This window comes from Pristiophorus japonicus, chromosome 15 (genome assembly GCF_044704955.1).
Source record: "Pristiophorus japonicus isolate sPriJap1 chromosome 15, sPriJap1.hap1, whole genome shotgun sequence".
In the NCBI taxonomy this organism is placed as follows: domain Eukaryota; kingdom Metazoa; phylum Chordata; class Chondrichthyes; family Pristiophoridae; genus Pristiophorus; species Pristiophorus japonicus.
In genome coordinates, this window is record NC_091991.1 from 145,607,335 (window position 1) to 145,629,473 (window position 22,139).

Here is a 22,139-nt window from a genome sequence, read left to right on the forward strand (position 1 = left end):
GAGTAAAAATGACATGTTACCTGCTACAAAACACACTTTCAAATAAATTATAACAACTACTTATATTTACGGAGCGCCTTTAACGTAGGAAAATGTTCCAGGAGGCTTTACAGAGACATAATCGGACAAAGTGGATGTCGAGACAAAGAGGGGGATATTAGTTGGGGGTGGTCTAAAGCTTGATCAAAAGGTGGCTTTAAGGAGAGCATTAAAGGAGGCAAAGTAATTGAAGATACAGAGGGGTTTCGGGAGGGAATTCAGAGTGTGGAGCCAAGATGGCTGAAGACACGGTCACCCTATGAAGTTCTGATTGAAGGAGAACATCTACCTAGTACATGGTACTGTTGGGTACCTTACATTATCAGATTTGCCAGAGCCATTGAGTTGACCAATATAAGCATGAAGATTACATAGGCTATATGGCACAGAAACAGGCCATTCAGCCCAATCAGTCCATGCCGGTGTTAATGCTCCACTCGAGCCTCCTCCCATCTTTCCTTATCTAAATCTATCAGCATAACCCTCTATTCCCTTCTCCCTCATATGCCTATCTAGCCTTCCCTTAAATGCATCTATAGTTTTCACTTCAACTACTCCCTGTGGTAGTGAGTTCCATATTCTCACCACTCTTTGGGTAAAGAAGTTTCTTCTGAATTCCCTATTGGGTTTCTTGGTAACTATCTTATATTGATGGCCTCTAGTTATGCTCTTCCCCACAAGTGGAAACATTCTCTCTGTATCCACTCTATCAAAACCTTTCATAATTTTAAAGATCTTTATTAGCTCACCCTTTTCAAGAGAAAAGAGACCAATCTTTTCATCCTTTCCTGCTATATATATTTTTATTTTTATTTTTTTTAAATTTAAATTCGTAGCCAATCTTTCCAATTCTTTGTCAAATCACAAACGCCAGAGGTCACCTTGCACACATCAAGGATCACTCTGCGCCAATGCTCTTAGCCAAAAGGCCGAGAGCCACTGCACCGTTCCTGGAAGTACTGCAATACCAGGTTCGTGCCATGGAGGTGGATGGGTCAGGCCCCCCACACACCTCCGTGGAGGTGGATGGGTCAAGCCACCCCACCCACCTCCTATTTCCAAAAAGCATAGGAGAACCACCTTCCTGATCCAGGGAGAACCACTTTGGGGTCATGGTTACTCCCCTGTCAGGTCAGTTACGCATGATCTTAGCCAAAAGGCCGAGAAGCTATATATATATATAAACCTTCGCATTTCTGGTATCATTCTTGTAAATCTTCTCTGCACCCTCTCCACTGCCTCCATATCCTTTTTATAATATGGCGACCAGAACTGTACACAGTGCTCTAAGTGTGATCTAACCAAAGTTCGATGAAGGTTTAGCATAACTTCCTTACTTTTCAATTCTATACCTCTAGAAATAAACACTAGTGCTTGGTTTGCTTTCTTTATGGCTTTGCTAACCTGTGTCGCAACTTTTAGTGATTTGTGTATTTGTATCCGAGATCCCTTTGTTCCTCTACCCCACCTAGACTCGCACCCTCCAAGTATTAAATGACTTCCCTATTCTTCCTACCAAAATGTAATACCTCATATTTATCTGTGTTGAACTTCATTTGGCAATTATATGCCCTTTCTGCAAGTTTATTAATGTCCTCCTCCATATTGACTATCCCCCCTCAATTTTGCAATCACACAATCTCTCTGACCATGGTGGTTTGAAAAGAATATTGCTGTTTATGACCTTACTGGAAAGACTTTTGTTAATAATTTCACATCCATATTAATGAATCATAGAATCATACAGCACAGAAGGAGGCCTGTGTGGCTCTTTGCAAGAGCTGTACAATTAGTCCCACTCTCCTGCTCTTTTCCCATAGCCCTGCAAATGTTTCTTTTTCTAGTATATAGCCATAGTATATTGGTCTAAAACTTGTAGTTTTGAGGGATATTATTTCTCTCAAGTGACAAAGAAACTGAACCTTTGTGAAATGAGTCAGGCATGTTGTCAGTTTCTGAGCCATGAATCCTCGGAGGCCTACTGCCTGAATTGTTTATATAATCCATTCCACTGACGATGCCCCATTTTTTACCAAAACAAAATTGGACGGACTCTGCTGAGGTTATTGGTGTTTTTAGGCAGGTTTGAATGCAGCTGGGATAGCGTTAACATGCATATTTTATTAAAACAAATGAATCATGTAGCTAACCCCTAGAGGTTGTTTCTCCCAAAGCACTGAATGTTAAAAAAATGTGATAGATTGAACAGCAGATTTATCTCATTTAAAATGACAATCTCCTGGTCTCCTGGATGGAATACTGAGGGAATGACTGCCTGTGATTGATTTCATTTCAGCTGCTGACTGAAAACTTAATCACTTTCTTCAGTTTAACAACTTTCTCACTGCCCACTATTAATTCAGTTCTTGCCAGACTCTGACTGTAATTGAAATTTGGCCTTTGAAAGAGAAACATGTTTCTCCTTAACAGCTGAGGTTGTAAACATCTAATTTGTTTAACCTTCCAACTCCAAACCTATTTTATTCTTACTTCTGCCCAGAACTTTCTTGTTCCTTTGGCCTCGTGCATCCCTCCTGCCCACCCTGCTCCCCCATCCCCATTCCATTCCCTCCTCCCCATCCTGCTCCCCCATCCCCATTCCATTCCCTCCTCCCCACCCCATTCCCCTCTGCCCACCCCACTCCTCCTCCCCACCCCACTGTTTCCACAGAGTGGGATATGCAACCCTTGTACTGGTGCATTAATATACTATGGCATGGAAAGATAGGGTACTCTACACGAGGATCAAGTAAGAATTCCTCTGTTGCTGTGTGAACGCTTATCTTTTTTTAATATAAATTTATTTTATTGGGGTCTCAAGAATATATATTTGCATTCTACAAAGCAAGAAAAAAAGGAAAAAAGAATTCAGAAGGATTCAAAGTGCTTTACATCCACCTCATTTCCCACATCATTTGCCTGGTCATCAATTTACTCCTTTAACCCAAAGGGCCCTCTCCTTGTACTGAAGGTGCAAAGTAGTTCCTTTGTACTGCTGTAACAACCAGGCTCCTGTATGTGATGTTGGAGCTCTGTCGGCCCATGGAGACTAGCATGCAATGCCAAATTCAATCCAAACTCAGGGAGGGCAGGCACATGGGATTAGGACACTGCTGGTGTGGAAGATAAACACCAGCACAGACTGGTTGGGCCGAAGAGCCTGTTTCCATGCTCCCATTTCTATGGTCATAATTCCTGAGACATGAATGAACAAAATAGTCAATCGTGAAGTGCCTTTACAGAAGATGATCTGCCCTCCCTTTCAACTGAGGAATGAGGCAGGAAGGGTGATATCAGAGAAGGGCAAAAAAAAATCTAAAAATGAGAGGGTTACAATTAAGCTAATTTCGTAACAAATGCCTGTGATTTTGCAAAGAATGTTGCACAGCTCATCGGTTTGTATTTATTCAACCAAACGTTGAGCTGGGAAAATTACTCTCTATCCATAGGTAGCCAACCACAGTGTATCCATGCTGATTTGCAAAGTAATTTTGATGCCTGGTTCCGATGTAATTTATACCTTGTTAGCTCCATTGGCAATCATAAAGCTGATACATCTGTTTGTGGATCAGTAAAATTAAATTACTTTCGTCCCCACAAATGCTGTATCAAAATGTTTTTTATTGTGTATCTCCTCATAATCTGCTTTGCCTCTCAAAAAATCTAATAGTCATGTTAAAAGTATATTATATTGTTCATTAATTACAAAATGGTTTTTAATCCAATGATAGGGTTAGATGAAGAGGGATGGGAGGAGGCTCTTGTGGAGCATAAACACCGGCACGGACCTGTTGAGCTGAATGGCCTGTTTCTGTATTATGCAATTCTACATTAAAAAAAAAATCCCATAAAGTGTTATGAAGTGTAAATTTAAATCTTAATGGAGGGATCCTAGTTGCTCATGAGAAGAACATACTGTAAGATGATTTAGCAATTTAAACAAAAATATTCTCAGGAATATTGATATGCTGCAGCAGTTGCTGTAAGAGCCATTAAGCTTAAATTCTGGTTAAGTTAAACATTCTGCATTTTAATGAGGTGTTAACATATCTACCCATAAAGAGCTACAATGCACCTGTGCACATTTCTCTACATGTCATGGTGCCCATAATTGCGATTGGCAAAGGCCATAATGTCTCACCTTCATGGGTGTGTTAGTGGATCAACTTAAACCTTTGGGAAATCATGGGCACACTGCCCATTTATTTCCTGTCCATTCATTTTAGAAGGAACGAAAGAACTTGCATTTATATAGTACATTTCACAACCTCAGGATGTCCCAAAGTGCTTTATGGCTAACTAACAGAAAACAGAAAGTTGGAATAAATGGGTCATTTTCTGGTTGGCAGTGACTAGTGGGGTGCCGCAGAGATCAGTACTGGGGCCTCAACTATTTACAATCTATATTAATGACCTGGATGAAGGAACCAAGTGTAATGTAGCCAAGTTTACTGGTGATACAAAAATGGGTGGGAGAGCAAATTGTAAGGAGTATACAAGAAATCTGCAAAGGGATATAGACAGGCAAAGTGAGTGGGCAAAAATTTGGCAGATGGAGTTTAATGTGGGAAAATATGAGGTTTGGCTGAAAAATAGAAAAGCAAATTATAATTTAAATGGAGATAAATTGCGCTGTGCTGCAGTACAGAGGGACCTGGGGGTCCTTGTGCATGAAACACAAAAAGTTAGTATGCAGGTACAGCAAGTAATCAGGAAGGCAAATGGAATGTTGGCCTTTATTGCAAGGGGGATGGAGTATAAAAGCAGAGACGTCCTGCTACAACTGTACAGGGTATTGGTGAGGCCACACCTGGAGTACTGTGTACAGTTTTGGTCTTCGTATTTAAGGAAGGATATGCTTGCATTGGAGGCTTTTCAGAGAAGGTTCACTAGGTTGATTCCGGAGATGAAGGGGTTGACTTATGAAGATAGGTTGAGTAGGTTGGGCCTATACTGATTGGAATGAGAGGTGATCTTATCGAAACATATAAGATAATGAGAGGGCTCGAGAAGGTGGATGCAGAGAGGATATTTCCACTCGTAGGGAAAACTTAAGCTAGGGGACATAGAAACATAGAAACATAGAAAACAGGAGCAGTAGTAAGCCATTCGGCCCTTCGAGTCTGCACCGCCATTCAATATGACCATGGCTGATCCTCTATCTCAATACCATACTCCCGATTTTTCCCCATACCCCTTGATGCCTTTTGTTTCTCGAAATCTATCTAGCTCCCTCTTAAATATATTCAGTGACTTGGCCTCCACAGCCTTCTGTGGTAGAGAATTCCACAGATTCACCAGCCTCTGAGTGAAAACATTTCTCCTCATCTCGGTCCTAAATTTCCTACCCCATAGTCTCAGAATAAGGGGCTGCCCATTTAAAACTGAGATGAGGAAGAATTTCTTCTCTCAGAGGGTTCTAAATCTGTGGAATTCTCTGCCCCAGAGAGTTGTGGAGGCTGGGTCATTGAATATATTTAAGGTGGAGATAGACAGATTTTTGCATGATAAGGGAATAAAGGGTTATGGAGAGCGGGCAGGGAAGTGGAACTGAGTCCATGATCAGATCAGCCATGATCTTATTAAATGGTGGAGCAGGCTCGAGGGGCCAAATGGCTTACTCCTGCTCCTTTTTCTTATGTGTACAGCCAATGAAGTACTTTTGAAGTGGGAAACACGGCAGCAAATTTACACACAGTAAGGTTCCACAAACAACAATGAGATTATGACCATATAATGTGTTTTTTAGTGATGTTGGTTGAGGGATAAATATTGAGCTGGACACCGGAGAGAACTTCTTCAAAATAGTGCTACGGGAACTTTTACCACTACCTGAAAGAGCAGACGGGGCCTTGGTTCAACGTTTCATTTGAAACATTTTTGTATGTACACATGAGTAGTTAAAGCAGGCACGACACTGTAGTCTCAGTGGTTTTTAATGTTCATTTCAAACAAATTGCTTACAAGATTTAGTTCCATTTAGGAGGCCATTTCCCTTGCTGATAATCCCATGAGCTTCTATGTTATTAATTCCTTTCCACCACAATACTTCTCCAAGGCAATCAATTGTGGTCTGAAGAAACTTGGTATACATGACAGATTGAAACACCGTACAGTGCAGGATCTGAGTTATTCTGTTACCCCAAGGTTTTTAATTGGAAAAAAATCTACAAACACTCAGGCACAGATTAAAATTGCCCGATAGAGAATTTTCTTTTCAATTATAAAGGGAACATCATCACTTTGCCCTACCATTGGAGGTTGCTACTATGCTTATTTTGGAAGTGAGGGCTCGATGCTGTCCTTTGCGAATTGTAGCAAAATTATAAGTGCATTCTTTATTGTTGCATTTATGACTTGCTACAAAAAGCAAGCAGATGAAATCTTCCCCTCGCTGGTAGTTAAAGTCTCCAGTAATCTGTGGCATGGGCCATGCCTTTAGCAATACGAATACCGTCAGAATTTTTACAACCTCCCTTCTCATCCCCAAACAGGAAAACACATTCAGGTCAATTTTTCTTCAGCATAACTGAAACGGTCTGTGCTACAATGCAAGCTCATAAAATGCAAGATCTTGACAATAAAATAGACTCTGCAGTGCTATTATAACCAGTGAGATGAGCAATATCTTGCCATTACTTACATTACAATGCTTATAAAATGTTCTTATTGTTATCACTCCCAGAAGACCTGCAACAGCTGTTGAATCATCTAGAATATAAATAAATAAAAATCACAATTATACATACAGATGCAACATTAGCAAACCTCACAGGATTTGACTTGCATTCCAAGAGTAAACTGGCTTGGTAATTCATGAGCAACAGTCCTTTAAGTCTTCCTAATATGTACTGTTTTTCCTTATTTACTTTTAAAATGGCTTCCCCAATTTTTTTGGACACCAATTTTCTCCCCTCCTTTCGCCTGACATTCCAGAGGTGACAGTGGTCCTCTGGTGTCTCACGCAAGTGGTCATCATTTCTGTGTGACACGAGACAGTGATTGCTAACAGGCTCCTCTAACATGTGGTGGTTGAGAGGGTGGAACTCGATGCTGTCCTCACCCAGTGGCCACACATGAACACTCCCAGCAGGAGGCGCTGGAGAACCATCGAGAGCAGGAACCCTCCCCAATTTTCTCTTCTGTAACCCAGTGGTTCAAAAGCCCGATGCATCACCCCTACCACTGCCCCGATCAACAGCAGCTAACTCAGCACAGTCTGCGAATTAAAACCTGGGACCTTTCTGGTCTGTCTGGTTGAACTATTCACTGATTTAACCAGCTGAGCCATCATGCATTCAAAACGAATTAGATGTTTATTTCACAAATAAATAGATGGCTCGGAGGGAGTTAAAGACAGTTACTGCATCACAATTTGGTATAAGTCGCTCAGTTTGCTCTTATGGTTTATATAAAATATAAATAGTTCAATTGTGTTAGTCTCATAACTGCCCTCTATTCATCCATTACCCAATACCCAGTGTGTGAAGATTGAGACTGAGATATTCAGTGCCTCTAACTGAGCAGACTAAACTTTTTTCCAAAGGAGAATATTTGCTCAGGCTGAGGGAATTAGCCAGTCCTATTCAGTAATTCTTTTTAGTTGCCTCCAAAAAATGTAGTTAGTATTGGCCTCTTGAGCCAAAATGAGTTCCAGTGGGGTCAATCTTGACTTTGCACAATGGTGTACAATGGGTGATAGTGAGTCAGCATTTTACAATAGTTTTATCCTCAATGGTTTCCGTAACACGGGCTGCCAACTCGCTATCACCTGTTTTTCACCATCGCACAAAGTTAAAGAATACCCTAGTCAGTCTTACCTGATCTTATACCAGATCAGGTTGGATCTAGCCCCCAATTTTAAGTATGAGCATATGCGTACAGATGGATGAAAAGTGTAGATGTGCCAACTAAGGCTAGCTTTTACTTCAATAGATTGTACCAAATATTATGAGAAAAACTGAGCTGTCTCCCCAAGCTATATTAAACCCAAAATAAACCTGCTCTTTCAGAACTACTATAGAAAATGTTGTCTTAATCTGATGTACTTCCTACTCTTGCAGTTTTTTCTCTATATATGCCAAACCTTTGTGCTATATCGCATGAAAGACCTATAATTAATGACTTCTGAAGTGAGTACTGTTGAGGGGGATGACTCATTAGGGGAGAGCAGCAGCAGCCAAGTTCATGGCACCGTGGGTGGCTCTGCTGCACAGGAGGACAGGAAAAAGAGTGGGAGAGCTATAGCGATAGGGGATTCAATTGTAAGGGGAATAGATAGGCATTTCTGCAGTCGCAACCGAAAACTCCAGGACTCCCTGGTGCAAGGGTCAAGGATATCTCGGAGCGGGTGCAGGACATTTTAAAGAGGGAGGGTGAACAGCCAGTTGTCATGGTGCATATAGGTACCAATGATACAGGTAAAAAATGGGATGAGGTCCTACAAGTCAAATTTAGGGAGCTAGGAGCTAAATTAAAAAGTAGGACCTCAAAAGTAGTAATCTCAAGATTGCTACCAGTGCCACGTGGTAGTCACAGTAGGAATCGCAGGATAGCTCAGATGAATACGTGGCTTGAGGAGTGGTGCAGAAGGGAGGGATTCAAATTCCTGGGACATTGGAACCGGTTCTGGGGGAGGTGGGACCAGAACAAACCGGATGGTCTGCACCTGGGCAGGACCGGAACCAATGTCCGAAGGGGAGTGTTTGCTCGTGCTGTTGGGGAGGGGTTAAACTAATATGGCAGCGGGGTGGGAACCTATGCAGGGAGACAGAGGGAAGTAGAATGGGGGCAGAAGCAAAAGATAGAAAGAAGAAAAGTAAAAGTGGAGGGCAGAGAAACCCAAGGCAAAAAGCAAAAACGGCCACATTACAGCAAAATTCTAAAGGGGCAAAGTGTGTTAAAATGACAAGCCGGAGGCTCTGTGCCTCAATGCGAGGAATATTTGGAATAAGGTGGACAAATTAACTGCGCAGATAGCAGTTAATGGATACGATGTCATTGGCATCACGGAGAGATGGCTCCAGGGTGACCAAGGCTGGGAACTCAACATCCAGGGGTATTCAACATTTAGGAAGGATAGACAGAAAGGAAAAGGAGGTGGGGTGGCGTTGCTGGTTAAAGAGGAAATTAATGCAATAGTAAGGAAGGACATTAGCTTGGATGATGTGGAATCGGTATGGGTGGAGCTACGGAATACCAAAGGGCAGAAAACGCTAGTGGGAGTTGTGTACGACCACCAAACAATAGTAGTGAGGTTGGGGACAGCATCAAACAAGAAATTAGGGATGCGTGCAATAAAGGTACACCATTTATCATGGGCGACTTTAATCTACATATTGATTGAGCTAACCAAACTGGTAGCAATGTGGTGGAGGAGGATTTCCTGGCGTGTATTAGGGATGGTTTTCTAGACCAATATGTGGAGGAACCAACTAGAGGGCTGGCCATTCTAGACTGGGTGATGTGTAATGAGAAAGGACTAATTAGCAACCTTGTTGTGCGAGGCCCCTTGGGGAAGAGTGACCATAATATGGTGGAATTCCTTATTAAGATGGAGAATGACAAAGTTAATTCGGAAACTGGGGTCCTGAACTTAAGGAAAGGTAACTTCGATGGTATGAGACGTGAATTGGCGAGAATAGACTGGCGAGTGATACTTAAAGGGGTGACGGTGGATAGGCAATGGCAAACATTTAAAGATCACATGGATGAACTTCAACAATTGTACATTCCTGTCTGGAGTAAAAATAAAATGCGGAAGGTGGCTCAACCGTGGCTAACAAGGGAAATTAAGGATAGCGTTAAATCCAAGGAAGAGGCATATAAATTGGCCAGAAAAAGCAGCAAACCTGAGGACTGGGAGAATTTTGTAATTCAGCAGAGGAGAACAAAGGGTTTAATTAGGGGGGGGGAATAGAGTATGAGAGGAAGCTTGCTGGGAACATAAAAACTGACTGCAAAAGCTTCTATAGATACGTGAAGAGAAAAAGATTAGTGAAAACAAACGTAGGTCCCTTGCAGTCAGATTCAGGTGAATTTATAATGTGGAACAAAGAAATGGCGGACCAGTTAAACAAATACTTTGGTTCTGTCTTCACGAAGGAAGACACAAATAACCTTCCGGAAATACTAGGGAACCGAGGGTCAAGTGAGAAGGAGGAACTGAAGGAAATCATTATTAGGCGGGAAATTGTGTTAGGGAAATTGATGGGATTGAAGGCCGATAAATCCCCGGGGCCTAATGGCCTGCATGCCAGAGTACTTAAGAAGATAGTCCTAGAAATAGAGCATGCATTGGTGATAATTTTCTAATAGTCTATCGACTCTGGATCAGTTCCTATGGACTGGAGTGTAGCTAATGTAACACTACTTTTTAAGAAAGGAGGAAGAGAGAAAACGGGTAATTATAGACCAGTTAGCCTGACATCAGTAGTGGGGAAAATGTTGGAATCAATTATTAAAGATGAAATAGCAGCACATTTGGAAAGCAGTGACGGGATCGGTCCAAGTCAGCATGGATTTATGAAAGGGAAATCCTGCTTGACAAATCTTCTAGAATATTTTGAGGATGTAATTGGTAGAGTTGACAAGGGAGAACCAGTGGATATGGTGTATTTGGCTTTTGACAAGGTCTCACACAAGAGATTGGTGTGCAAAATTAAAGCACATGGTATTGGGGATAATATACTGACGTGGATAGAGAACTGGTTGGCAGACAGGAAGCAGAGAGTCGGGATAAATGGGTCCTTTTCAGAATGGCAGGCAGTGACTAGTGTGGTGTCGCAGGGCTCAGTGCTGGGACCCCAGCTATTTACAATATACATTAATGATTTGGATGAAGGAATTGAGTGTAATATCTCCACGTTTGCAGTTGACACTAAGCTGGGTGGCAGTGTGAGCTGTGAGGAGGACACTAAAAGACTGCAGGGTGACTTGGACAGGTTAGGTGAGTGGGCAAACGTGTGGCAGATGCAGTATAATGTGGATAAATGTGGGGTTATCCACTTTGGTGGCAAAAACACGAAGGCAGAATATTATCTGAATGCGGCAGATTAGGAAAAGGTGAGCTGCAGTGAGACCTGGGTGTCATCGTACATCAGTCATTGAAAGTTGACATGCACATTCAGCAGGTGATGATGAAAGCAAATGGTATGTTGGCCTTCATAGCTAGGGGATTTGTGTATAGGAGCAGGGAGATCTTACTGCAGTTGTACAGGGCCTTAGTGAGGCCTCACCTGGAATATTGTGTTCAGTTTTGGTCTCCTAATCTGAGGAAGGACGTTCTTGCTATTGAGGGCGTGCAGCGAAGGTTCACCAGACTAAATCCCGGGATGGCAGGACTGACATATGAGGAGAGACTGGATCGACTGGGCGTGTATTCATTGGTGTTTAGAAGAATGAGAGGAGATCTCATAGAAACATATAAAATTCTGACGGGACTGGACAGGTTAGATGCAGGAAGAATGTTCCCAATGATGGGGAAGTCCAGAGCCAGGGGACATAGTCTAAGGATAAGGGGTATTTAGGACTGAGATGAGGAGAAACTTCTTCACTCAGAGAGTTGTTAACCTGTGGAATTCCCTACCGCAGAGTTGTAGATGCCAGTTCATTGAATATATTCAAGAGGGAGTTAGATATGGCCCTTATGGCTAAAGGGATCAAGGGGTATGGAGAGAAAGCAGGAAAGGGGTACTGAGCTGAATGATCAGCCATGATCTTATTGAATGGTGGTGCAGGCTCGAAGGGCCGAATGGCCTACTCCTGCACCTATGTTCTATGTTTATATGAAGCAGCATTTCACCTCATTGAAAAAATATAATAAGCATCACCGGGTTATGTGTTGCCTAAAAAATGTGATGGATAAATCATAGAATCATCATAGAATGGTTATAGCACAGAAGAAGGCCATTCAGCCCGTCGAACCAATACCAGCTCTCAGCTAGTCCCACTCCCCCGCACTTCCCCATAGCCCTGCAAATTTATTTCCTTGAGGTACTTACCAACTCCCTTTTGAAAGCTAAAATTGAGTCTGCCCCCACCACCCTTTCAGGCAGTGCATTCCCAGATCTTAACCACTCACTGCATAAAAAAGTTTTTTCTTACGTCGCCTTTGGAATAGTTGTGTTGTGTTTTATTTTATATTTTATTATAATTTTACAAAACATCCATTTAGCTGAATGCTTTTTATGGTTTGCAAGCAAAAATGAAATCATTGATGAATAGGTTAATTTTCTACTCATGCAAATTTGAGCATTTGAACAATGCTAGTGACCCATGGCTTCTGACACTTTCTAACGTGTTGGTTTGGGATACTCTGGCTCCACATATTGTTGAAACAAAGCTTTTATTCATTTGCATCACACACACTGGTCTTAATCATCCAACCTCTGTTTTCTCATCTTTGTGTTGTCTCTGCAGTACATACAAGTCCCAATTTACCATCTGTGTATTAAATTGGAAGGTGGGACAGCAAGCTGAGGAAATTTGCTGGATTTGTACTTTACTTCCAACTCACACTGTTTATATCCTGTAAGAATTTAACCAGGCAGCATGTGGTGCAATTAATCTGATCATCTGATTGAATATTCAGATCTACACGAGCCAATTAAATAATCAGGAACAAAACAGATCCAGCTATGGAATTCGACAAGGGAAGTTTGTGATTGCAGAGTTAACATCTTCATTGTTGCATGATCCCTTGTGATAATCCCCACTCACCATCGCAGGAATCCTTTCAGTAAATGGTATTAAAACAAGACATCTCATTATTGACCTAGGGGACCAGATGTGGGTATTTTACGATATTTCATCATTAACATACAGCATCCATATATACTAAGATAGATTATCATTGACGAGCTGTTTCATGGTAAATAGATTCAGTTTGACAAACTATCTGAGGGAAGCCTTCAGTCCAGAACAAATTGGAATTCACAGCTGTCATGATAACAGATTTTTTTAAAGAGTTGTACAGCTCTAAGCAGAACAGTAGATAATGAAAGAAGAAGAAAGGTTGCATAGGATTTCAGGAAATGGTAAGAAGCAATGATAGCTCAGACCTGCCTTTTGTTTTGGGACAACTGGATGCTGACATGTGTGGTAACCCATCATATCTCCAATCTAAGAGTCCCCAAAGCAAATTACTGAGAAATCCACATCAGTCATGTTTCTACAAAAGCAAATCTCTCCTCCCTTCCACCCTATCACACACCTTCCTTTTGTATCCTTTCCTCCCCTCCTCCCTTTCCCTGCCTTTGCACTTGCTTAAATCCTATTATATTTCTAACTTTTTCAATTCTGAAATGTTAAGTCTGTTTCTCTCTCCGTAGATGCTGCCTGACCCGTTGAGTATTTCCAGCATTTTCTGTTTTTATTTCAGGTAGTATTTCTGTTTGCCCAATATATCATCATCATAGGCAGTCCCTCGGAGTCGAGGAAGACTTGCTTCCACTCTTAACATGAGTTCTTAGGTGGCTATACAGTCCAATATGAGAACCACAGTCTCTGTCACAAGTGGGGCAGATAGTCGTTAAGGGAAGGGGTGGGTGGGACTGGTTTGCCGCCCGCTCTTTCTGCTGCCTGCGCTTGATTTCTACATGCTCTCGGCGACGAGACGCGAGGTGCTCAGCGCCCTCTCGGATGCGCTTCCTCCACTTAGGGCTGTCTTTGGCCAAGGTCTCCCAGGTGTCAGTCGGGATGTTGCACTTTATCAGGGAGACTATGAGAGTGTCCTTGTAATGTTTCCGCTGCCCACCTTTGGCTCATTCCGAGTAGAGCGCTTGCTTTGGGAGTCTCGTGTTTGGCATGCGAACTATGTGACCTGCCCAGCGGAGCTGATCAAGTGTGGTCAGTGCTTCAATGCTGGTGATGTTGGCCTGGGCGTGACGCTAATGTTGGTGCATCTGCCCTCCCAGGGGATTTGTAGGATCTTGCAGAGACATCGTTGGTGGTATTTCTCCAGTGACTTGAGGTGTCTACTGTCCATGGTCCATGTTTCTGAGCCATACAGGAGGGCGGGTATCACTACAGCCCTGTAGACTATGAGCTTGGTGGCAGTTTTGAAGGCCCGGTCTTCAAACACTCTTTTCCTCAGATGGCCGAAGGCTGCACTGGCGCACTGGAGGCGGGGTTGGATCTCGTCGTCAATGCCTGCTCTTGTTGATAGGAAGCTCCCAAGATATGGGAAGTGGTCCACATTGTCCAGGGCCGCGCCGTGGATCTTGAAGACTGGGGAACAGCGCTGTGCGGTCAGGACAATTTGCCCAATATAGCACGCAGAGGTTGGAAAGGGCGAAGGCTTGGGGAACACAAGTGTATGTAGGGATATTGCTGGAGTTTCACCAAACCTTTAATTACTTGTCCAGCTAGGTCTGTCATTAGCATTGGCTTTCCAAACTATCCGGAACTGAGTGGGAAGAATCCCAACTTCCAGTAACAGCTCAATCCATTCAGATCTTATTAATGAGCCAGGCTTGCAATCAATCAATAGTGTTTTATAGTGCTGCAGAACTGCCTGGCTCAGGAATCGATCACAGAGGGTTGACGCAATTCCAATCTTCTACTGCCAGGTGTGTCATCTCATAGCTACCTTTGAACTCAAAGGCACTCCACTGACCTTGGCAGTGAACACAGTCTCACAACTTTAGCAGCATCACGCCTTTCTGTATTACATAGGATCACATAGCTATGCAGCACAGAAACAGACCATTCAGCCCAACCTGTCGGCATTTGTGCTCCACTCGAGCCTCCTCCCATCTTTCCTCATCCAACTCCCTCATATGCTCGTCTAGCTTCCCCTTAAATGCTTCAACCGCTCTCTGTGGTAGCAAGTTCCACATTCTCACCAATCTTTGGGTAAAGAAGTTTCTTCTGAATTCCCTGTTGGATTTCTTGGTGACTATTTTATATTGATGGCCTCTAGTTATGCTCTTCCCCACAAGTGGAACCGTTCTCTCTGTATTACTTCAAAAAGGAGCTCTCATCCTTGAAACAGATTTTTGAACAGATCCAAATCCCTCCAAAACACAGCGCTGATGCAACCATTCCCTTAACTATTTCACCTCGATACAAGGGAATGTTTCCCCTGGCCATTATTAACACATTTTATCTTGTTAATAGGCCTGGACATTCCTCATTTAACAGGAAATGGAAGAAGTTCCTGTTTTTCAGTGCAATTACTGGACCAATAACAAAACTGTGGGAGCGTGCATCTTTGAATGCGACTTCATTAGTCGCAATAAAAAACAAATCAAAATACACTTGCAATCTGGGAACACTCATGTTTTCTGGTGTCTCCTGATGGCTGGTTACCGGCAGTACTGGTGGTGGTTTGAGAACAGACTGTGCCTTCCCTCTTAGCCGAGGTGTCAATTCACACAGATAAAACAATTGGGATTTTCAAAAAAAAAACAAGGAGCTAAAATTCTTGCTGTCAGTAATTTTACTGACAGTGTGAGCACAAGGGAATCTCTTGTTATAATGCTCCTCGACGACAATAAAAAACAAGACTATAGTATGAAGTATTTAGACCTAATATCGCACAGTTGATTGGACATTCTTGTTTAGTCAGAAATGGAAGAACAAGGGAATTTTCAGGAACGGTAGAACAGGATTGTGAATCAACTCAATCATTACAGAAGGGATTGAGATTATATTTACAAAGATATTTTGAGTGCATGTGTTACAAAGACTCAATTTTTGGACACACTGGTACAAGTGGAGGTCATTTGCCAACTGGGCAGCAAGCTGGCATAACAGATCACCGGCCCTTTACAGAGCCTGCCCAAATCTCCCATCATAGAAACAGAAACATAAAAAATAGGTGCAGAAGTAGACCATTCGGCCCTTCGAGCCTGCACCACCATTCAGTGTGATCATGGCTGATCATGCAACTTCAGTACCCCATTCCTATTTTCTCTCCATACCCCTTGATCCCTTTAGCCATAAGGGCCATATCTAACTCCCTTTTGAATATATCTAACGAACTGGCCTCAACAACTTTCTGTGGTAGATAATTCCACAGGTTCACAATTCTCTGAGTGAAGAAGTTTCTCCCCATCTCGGTCCTGAATGACTTACCCCGTATCCTTACTACTTGGGGGATCAAGGGTTATGGCGAGAAAGCAGGAAGGGGGTACTGAAGTTTCATGTTCAGCCATGAACTCATTGAATGGCGGTGCAGGCTAGAAGGGCTGAATGGCCTGCTCCTGCACCTATTTTCTATGTCTATGTTTCTATGTTTCTTAGACTGTGACCCCTGGTTCTGGACTTCCTCAACATCGGAAACATTCTTCCTGCATCTAACCTGTACAATCATAGAAGTCAATGGAACGGAAATCGGGCAGGTTCTACAACAGGCGGACCATCTTCCGGGACAATCCATGTTAACCACCCTGTACCCCCTCGCCCCACCCCCAGCCCACCCCACTAGCCCCACCCCACCCCCTACCACCCTCCCTCCAACCCCTACACCCGCTCCACCCCCTACCTCCCCCACCCTGGAACACCCTCCTACCCCCCCACTCCCCCCTTCCAACCCCGGCCAACAACTCACATTTTATTACTGGTATCATAACCATTATCCAGCTGGAAATGGATTGCAGTTCACATTGGCCACAGCATTTCACCATAATCAACTGCACATTATTTCTTGATAAATTTTCAGTAATTATACCATTAATCTGACACTGTGAGCAGCTTGCACTGATATTGACAGCTGCTGACTGCACAAACTGAATAAAACCTTCACATAAAATGAAAAGGAAGCGGACAGTAGGAAGTGATTTTGAGGCTGTAATCTAATCCCAGGATTTATGACGTGATCTGCACCCTTTGATTAGATTATTGCCTTATAATCACCCCCAGACAGCCACTCCTCTCTAGGGCCCAAGTTTCAGCTCGAGTTGCTCCTATTTTTTTGGAGCAATTAGTTTAGTATGGAGTATCTTAGAAATCACAAGTCTTGGCATTTAGTTTGCTCCACTTCTAGTGAGTTAGAATAGTTTCCTTTTAGTACAGCTTTTTTTTCAAAAGGGGGCGTTACCAGCCACTTACGCCTGTTTTGCAAATTTAGGCAGCGAAAAGTTACTCCAAACTAACTTAGAACGGAGTAAGTGTCGATTTTTGCTCAGAAAAACCTTGCCTACACTTTATAAATTAGGCACAGGTAGCGAGAGATAGGGGGAAGGGAAGTTAGAGGGAAGTTAGGGGATTTTACAAAGCATTAAACACTTCACTTTTACCAATAAAGAGCCATCATCAATAATAAATGATCAATAAATCAACCAATAAATCAATCAGTCAATCAAAAAAAATTAAAACATAAAAAACAAAAAAAAAAAAAATCAATCAATAAATAAAAAATGTAAAGTTTTTACTCACCTACTGCTGCACCGGGAGCCCTCTAACAGCCTGCTGAAGAGCTGGTCGGGCGGGCCCTGCCGCCGACGAGGTGCTCGGAGGGCCCCGCCGCTGAAGGGTTGTTCGGGCGGGGCCCGCCGCCGAGGAGGTAAGGGCAGGCAGGTCACTCGGCCAGGGATAGGGTCACCCGGAGACAGGACGCGCTGGGAGGGCCAGGAGCTACTGCGCACGCGCACAGCTGCCGGCACTCTTTTTGGCGCAGGGCTATAGCTCCGCCCCCAGCTGCGTTGACTGTGAAACAGGCCTGCTGGACTCGGAGAATTGCAAGATAAGTTTTAGGCGCTTTTTTTATTCTAAAAAATAGGCAGGCCTCTCGGTGTGCGCCGTTTTGGGAGGACATCCGAAACTTGGGCCTATCTAAGGTGTACTCAATACCACAGAAATTTGGTTCAAAACTATAGTGCGTTCTATATAATTTTAATACTATTCTATATATTTAACATTTTTGTTTAGGGAGAGCTTTCCTCTCCTTGGAATTTTTTTCCCATTTTACATTTTCCCTTGGGCCTATTCCCGTTCTGTTCACACAGTGGAGCGGGAGAGGCCTTGCAGAAATTTCCAGTGCCTATCTCAACCGTTCCACATATGGGCATGACTCCCAACCCCACTCTCTGGTGCTTGCACCTTGATTTCTGCTCCATTTCCACTGCAAGCAGTATTTATCACCATCTTCATCCCCAACATTACTCTGGCTCTAATCTTTCCCTCTCCTTTCTAGTCTGACCTGTGTCTTGCTCCCATATTGTCTCCCCATTAACAAAACTACAGGAGACCCAGGATTATTAATATTTGGCTAGGGGAGCAAGTTAAGGGACTGCAATCTCCATGGAACATAGGTCTATTTTGCTGGTACACTAACCTTTGGCATTCCTATGTGTTGGATATTACTAAACTGATTGTTGAATATAAAGGATTGCATTTTGGTTGACCATATCTATCAAATATTTTATTTAAGAAAATTACATTTTTGTGTTTTAGAGAGTTTGCAAAGGATTCAGATAAATGTATTGTTATAAATAGATCTCAAACCCCAGCAATCTTGGCCCTAGCTGCCACTGGGCTATCTTTATGGCCCTTATTGATTGTTCTGAACCATTCTCCCTAGTTCCTAAATAGTAAAATCATGAATAGTTGAGTGATGTTAGTCAAATATATTAAAACTGATTGGAATTGTACAACTGGAGGAACTTTTGCATTTCATTAAATGTATTGTCTGTTGTGAGGAGGAATCTGGTGTTTGATGCTGGCTGGTCACTCAAATGGATGTCATGTACTTTAGACATTAGGATATCTGCTGAATTGCCTGAAGTAGGTCCCTAAACCTTTTATTAAACAGCAATACAACGTCGATGCCTACTGAGATCCAGAGGTGTGTGTAACTGCTTGAACGAGGGTTGATAATCTGTTATGTTGGGTTAAATTAAAGGTATTTATACATTTTCCAACTGCAAATTGCTAATTAATAACTTACATGTGTAACGAACCACATCTCATTTTACTCATCACTCTAGCTGACAGTCACTCTAGTGTGTGCCCACAAAACCTGTCACCTTGCAGCTCATCTTTATTTTTGGTAGTGTCGCAGACATTTTGGGGGTAATTTTGACTTTGTGCAATGGTGTAAGATGGGTGATAGCGAATCGCCAGCCCATTTTACATCTCTCACCATTTTTGCATTGAAGTCAACGGAAATCAAAATCGGGAAAGATGTAATACAGGCTGCCAATTCACTATCACCCATTTTGCACTATCACCCAAAGTCAAAAGGACATCCATTGTCCTTTATTCGTACAATCTTTGGTGCCACGCTAGCTTTTATGTTTCTCTGTGGATTTGGGCTTTGTTATTTGGTGTCAAATGTACTTTTAACTTCTCGGCGAGAAAGTTCACATTGCATCAGAGATGTATTCTTAGAGGTGCCAATTTCCCTTTATTGTTTTGATTTTTGCTGTATTTCTCATGCCTGGGGCAGGGGAGGCGCGCCCCATGCACGTCACAATGGGTCATGTGCCACAATAACCCCATAGTCCTTTGTTGTGGTGTTGTGTTAGAACAACAGTGTCAAAGTGAAGTGTATCAATGGCCATGTTACACCCATGGTTCATTTTGTGGATGTTCTGGTAGTCAATTCATGCCAGCCTTTATAATGTTTGTAACCAATAATGAGCAGACAAAAGGTTTGTTTGCAATATTTGAAAATTTTCACATTCTATCTGCTGCCATGGACAATGATACTGCCATTCATTGCGTTGTGTTTTTACCAGGATCCAACCCCACTGCATAAAATTTTGGATTGTAACTGGGGGGAAGTTAAAGAACCATTTGGATCAGTAGATCCTATGTTATTTGTACTTATTTCATTAATACTGTGCCCTGATTTTACTGCACGAGTGGTCAGATCAGCTCCAAAACAGACGACAATCCAACTTCTGTTGTTCAACACAGTGGAACTGACTGCTGCTCCGTATCGGTTGGGCTATGTTGAGCTATGAGTGTACTGAGACTCCTAGGTTTCTTTCATAGCCTTGTACCAATTGGCTGGTCTCCCTCCCATCTTTCCCATTGACTTTTGCAAATGACGAATGTGCAAAGGAATGGTAAGAATGAATCGCTGAGGCCTTTGCAGTTTCCCTTCAGTACAGAATTATATTAGGACGAAGAAATCTGGCAGTTTTCCAACAGTTTAATAAAAAATCTATACTGCCTGGTTTTATGGAGGTAACTTTATGTGTCCACTGTACCAGCTGGGGTAGTACATAGGGTTGCCAACCCTCCAGGACTCCCCTGGAGTCTCCAGAAATTGAAGATGCATTTCCTGAACACTGCTGTGAGAAACCCAGGAGAAAAATCGCAGGGGCATTAAAAAAATGATGTGCTTGTTTTCATTTTCTTTGAACACTTTTGTTTATTAGTTATAGAAATATTAGAAATGCAAAAAAAGGCTGTCTGACTATTCAGGATCGATGAAGGTGGGAAGTCATGTCATAAAGTCTCCAGGAATACATCTATCTGCAACCCTACTAGTCCATATCAAACATTTGGGCACTGCTGCCCATGTTTTTCCAACACCCAGAAAACTCATAAAATTACCCCAATGCCAAATTACACAAAGCCAGACTTTCAGAGTTTCATGCTCTGTGGGCCCACCACTCTTGAGTTTGCTAAATTAGCACCAAAAAAATATCAGGAGTAAAAAGAAACTCAGGAGAAAGTGCCAATGGGCAATTGGTCAGTATTTAGCCCTACCACTCCAAAAGCAGAGTGTAAAGGACTAGTAAAATAGAGAGGGAGAAGGAAGTGTGAATTTTACTTGTTCAAGGCCATTGTTGATGAACTCATGCATTCCACAGCTGTACAGTCAAATTGAAAAAGCTAATATTGTACTCCAAGTTGGAGTTGAAGTTAGTAAGCTGAACACAATAGCAGCAAAGTGAATAGTACAGAGATGTCTTCTGCCTGAGGGCATGTGCAGGTATATCGTAGTACAAGAGGTTCGGCGAGGGGGGGGTCCAAGAGCTCAGGTGGCCTATGACTCACAGCTGGTATTGCTCCAGGCAGTGGGTCTACTGCAACTCTCTGAGCACTGTGGAGAAGCAAGTGGAAGACCACAGTCCCAATGACCTTTGCCACCCGCTGAGCCCCTCCCGATTGCCTTCCAAACACCCCTCCCCCCCAACCCCCCCCAACGCCCCCCCCATTCCTTCCCTCCCGATCACCTCCCTCCATCCCACTCACCTACCTAAGGGCGCCTACCAGAGGAGACAGCTAGTCCAAGTTCATCCTCGAATTGTGCCGGCAATATGCTGATGAGGCCTGAGGCCTAATTCCGGGTGAGGCCCGGGCCTTTGGCTTTTGATGCACACTCCCGGCAAGCAACCTTAAAATCAGAGGTGTGCCTTTTACATCAGTGCAACTAACACGAGATATCATAATCTTTTATCAGACCAGATGAAAAATTACAATGAATAGTTTTTTTTAATATAGTTAATCCAATGAGAATGTTTCAGGCCGGAAACAAATTTCTGCTTCTGTGTTTTGTATTTTAGTTTCTGACTTGATATCAAAAGCTAGATTAGAATGAATAAGCTGCACTTACTTCATTTTCACTGATATTTAACAGTTCATAAATTTAGCAATTTAAAAACATCAATGAAGATCAATGATTGTTACCAAGGATCTACAAATTTACCCATTTTTGGGGTCCAATTTTCTCCCACTTCTTGACCCTAAAAACAGAACTTAAACAAAAGGAAACCTTTTTAAATTGGAAAAAAACTGACTTTTATGATATATTTGCAAATCGTAGAATACCTATGATTCCAGTAGCTCTGCTACATCCCTCCAACATCCATCGTCTTAATGCCTTCTAAATTCTCCTTCCTGAATAAATCAATGAGTATCCTCATAGGGAGTGAGTTATTCAGTGCTGGGGGCCCCGCAGCCTGTTCCAGGGTGTGCTCTCCCGCTATCTGAATGTTTCGCCTTTAAACATAAGTACATTGGGAATTGAGACGCGACACGTTTCTTTTCCCATCACAGCATGCATAATGTAATTTGCATAACCTTTCTATTTTAATTTCTAATACTGTACTTGCTACATTCTTTCTGACATTTCTCAAAGTCAATGCAGTTATTTTTTCTCGATGTCCCTTTGTCCTGTGTCAGTACTTCACAGTAAT

The 22,139-nt window shown here is 42.5% G+C and overlaps 1 pseudogene; it reads right to left on the reverse strand.

Moving 5' to 3' along the window:
• Positions 1-973: 973 nt before the first annotated feature.
• LOC139226005 (U2 spliceosomal RNA) lies at positions 974-1,211 on the reverse strand (annotated as a pseudogene).
• Between the last annotated feature and the right edge of the window lie 20,928 nt (positions 1,212-22,139).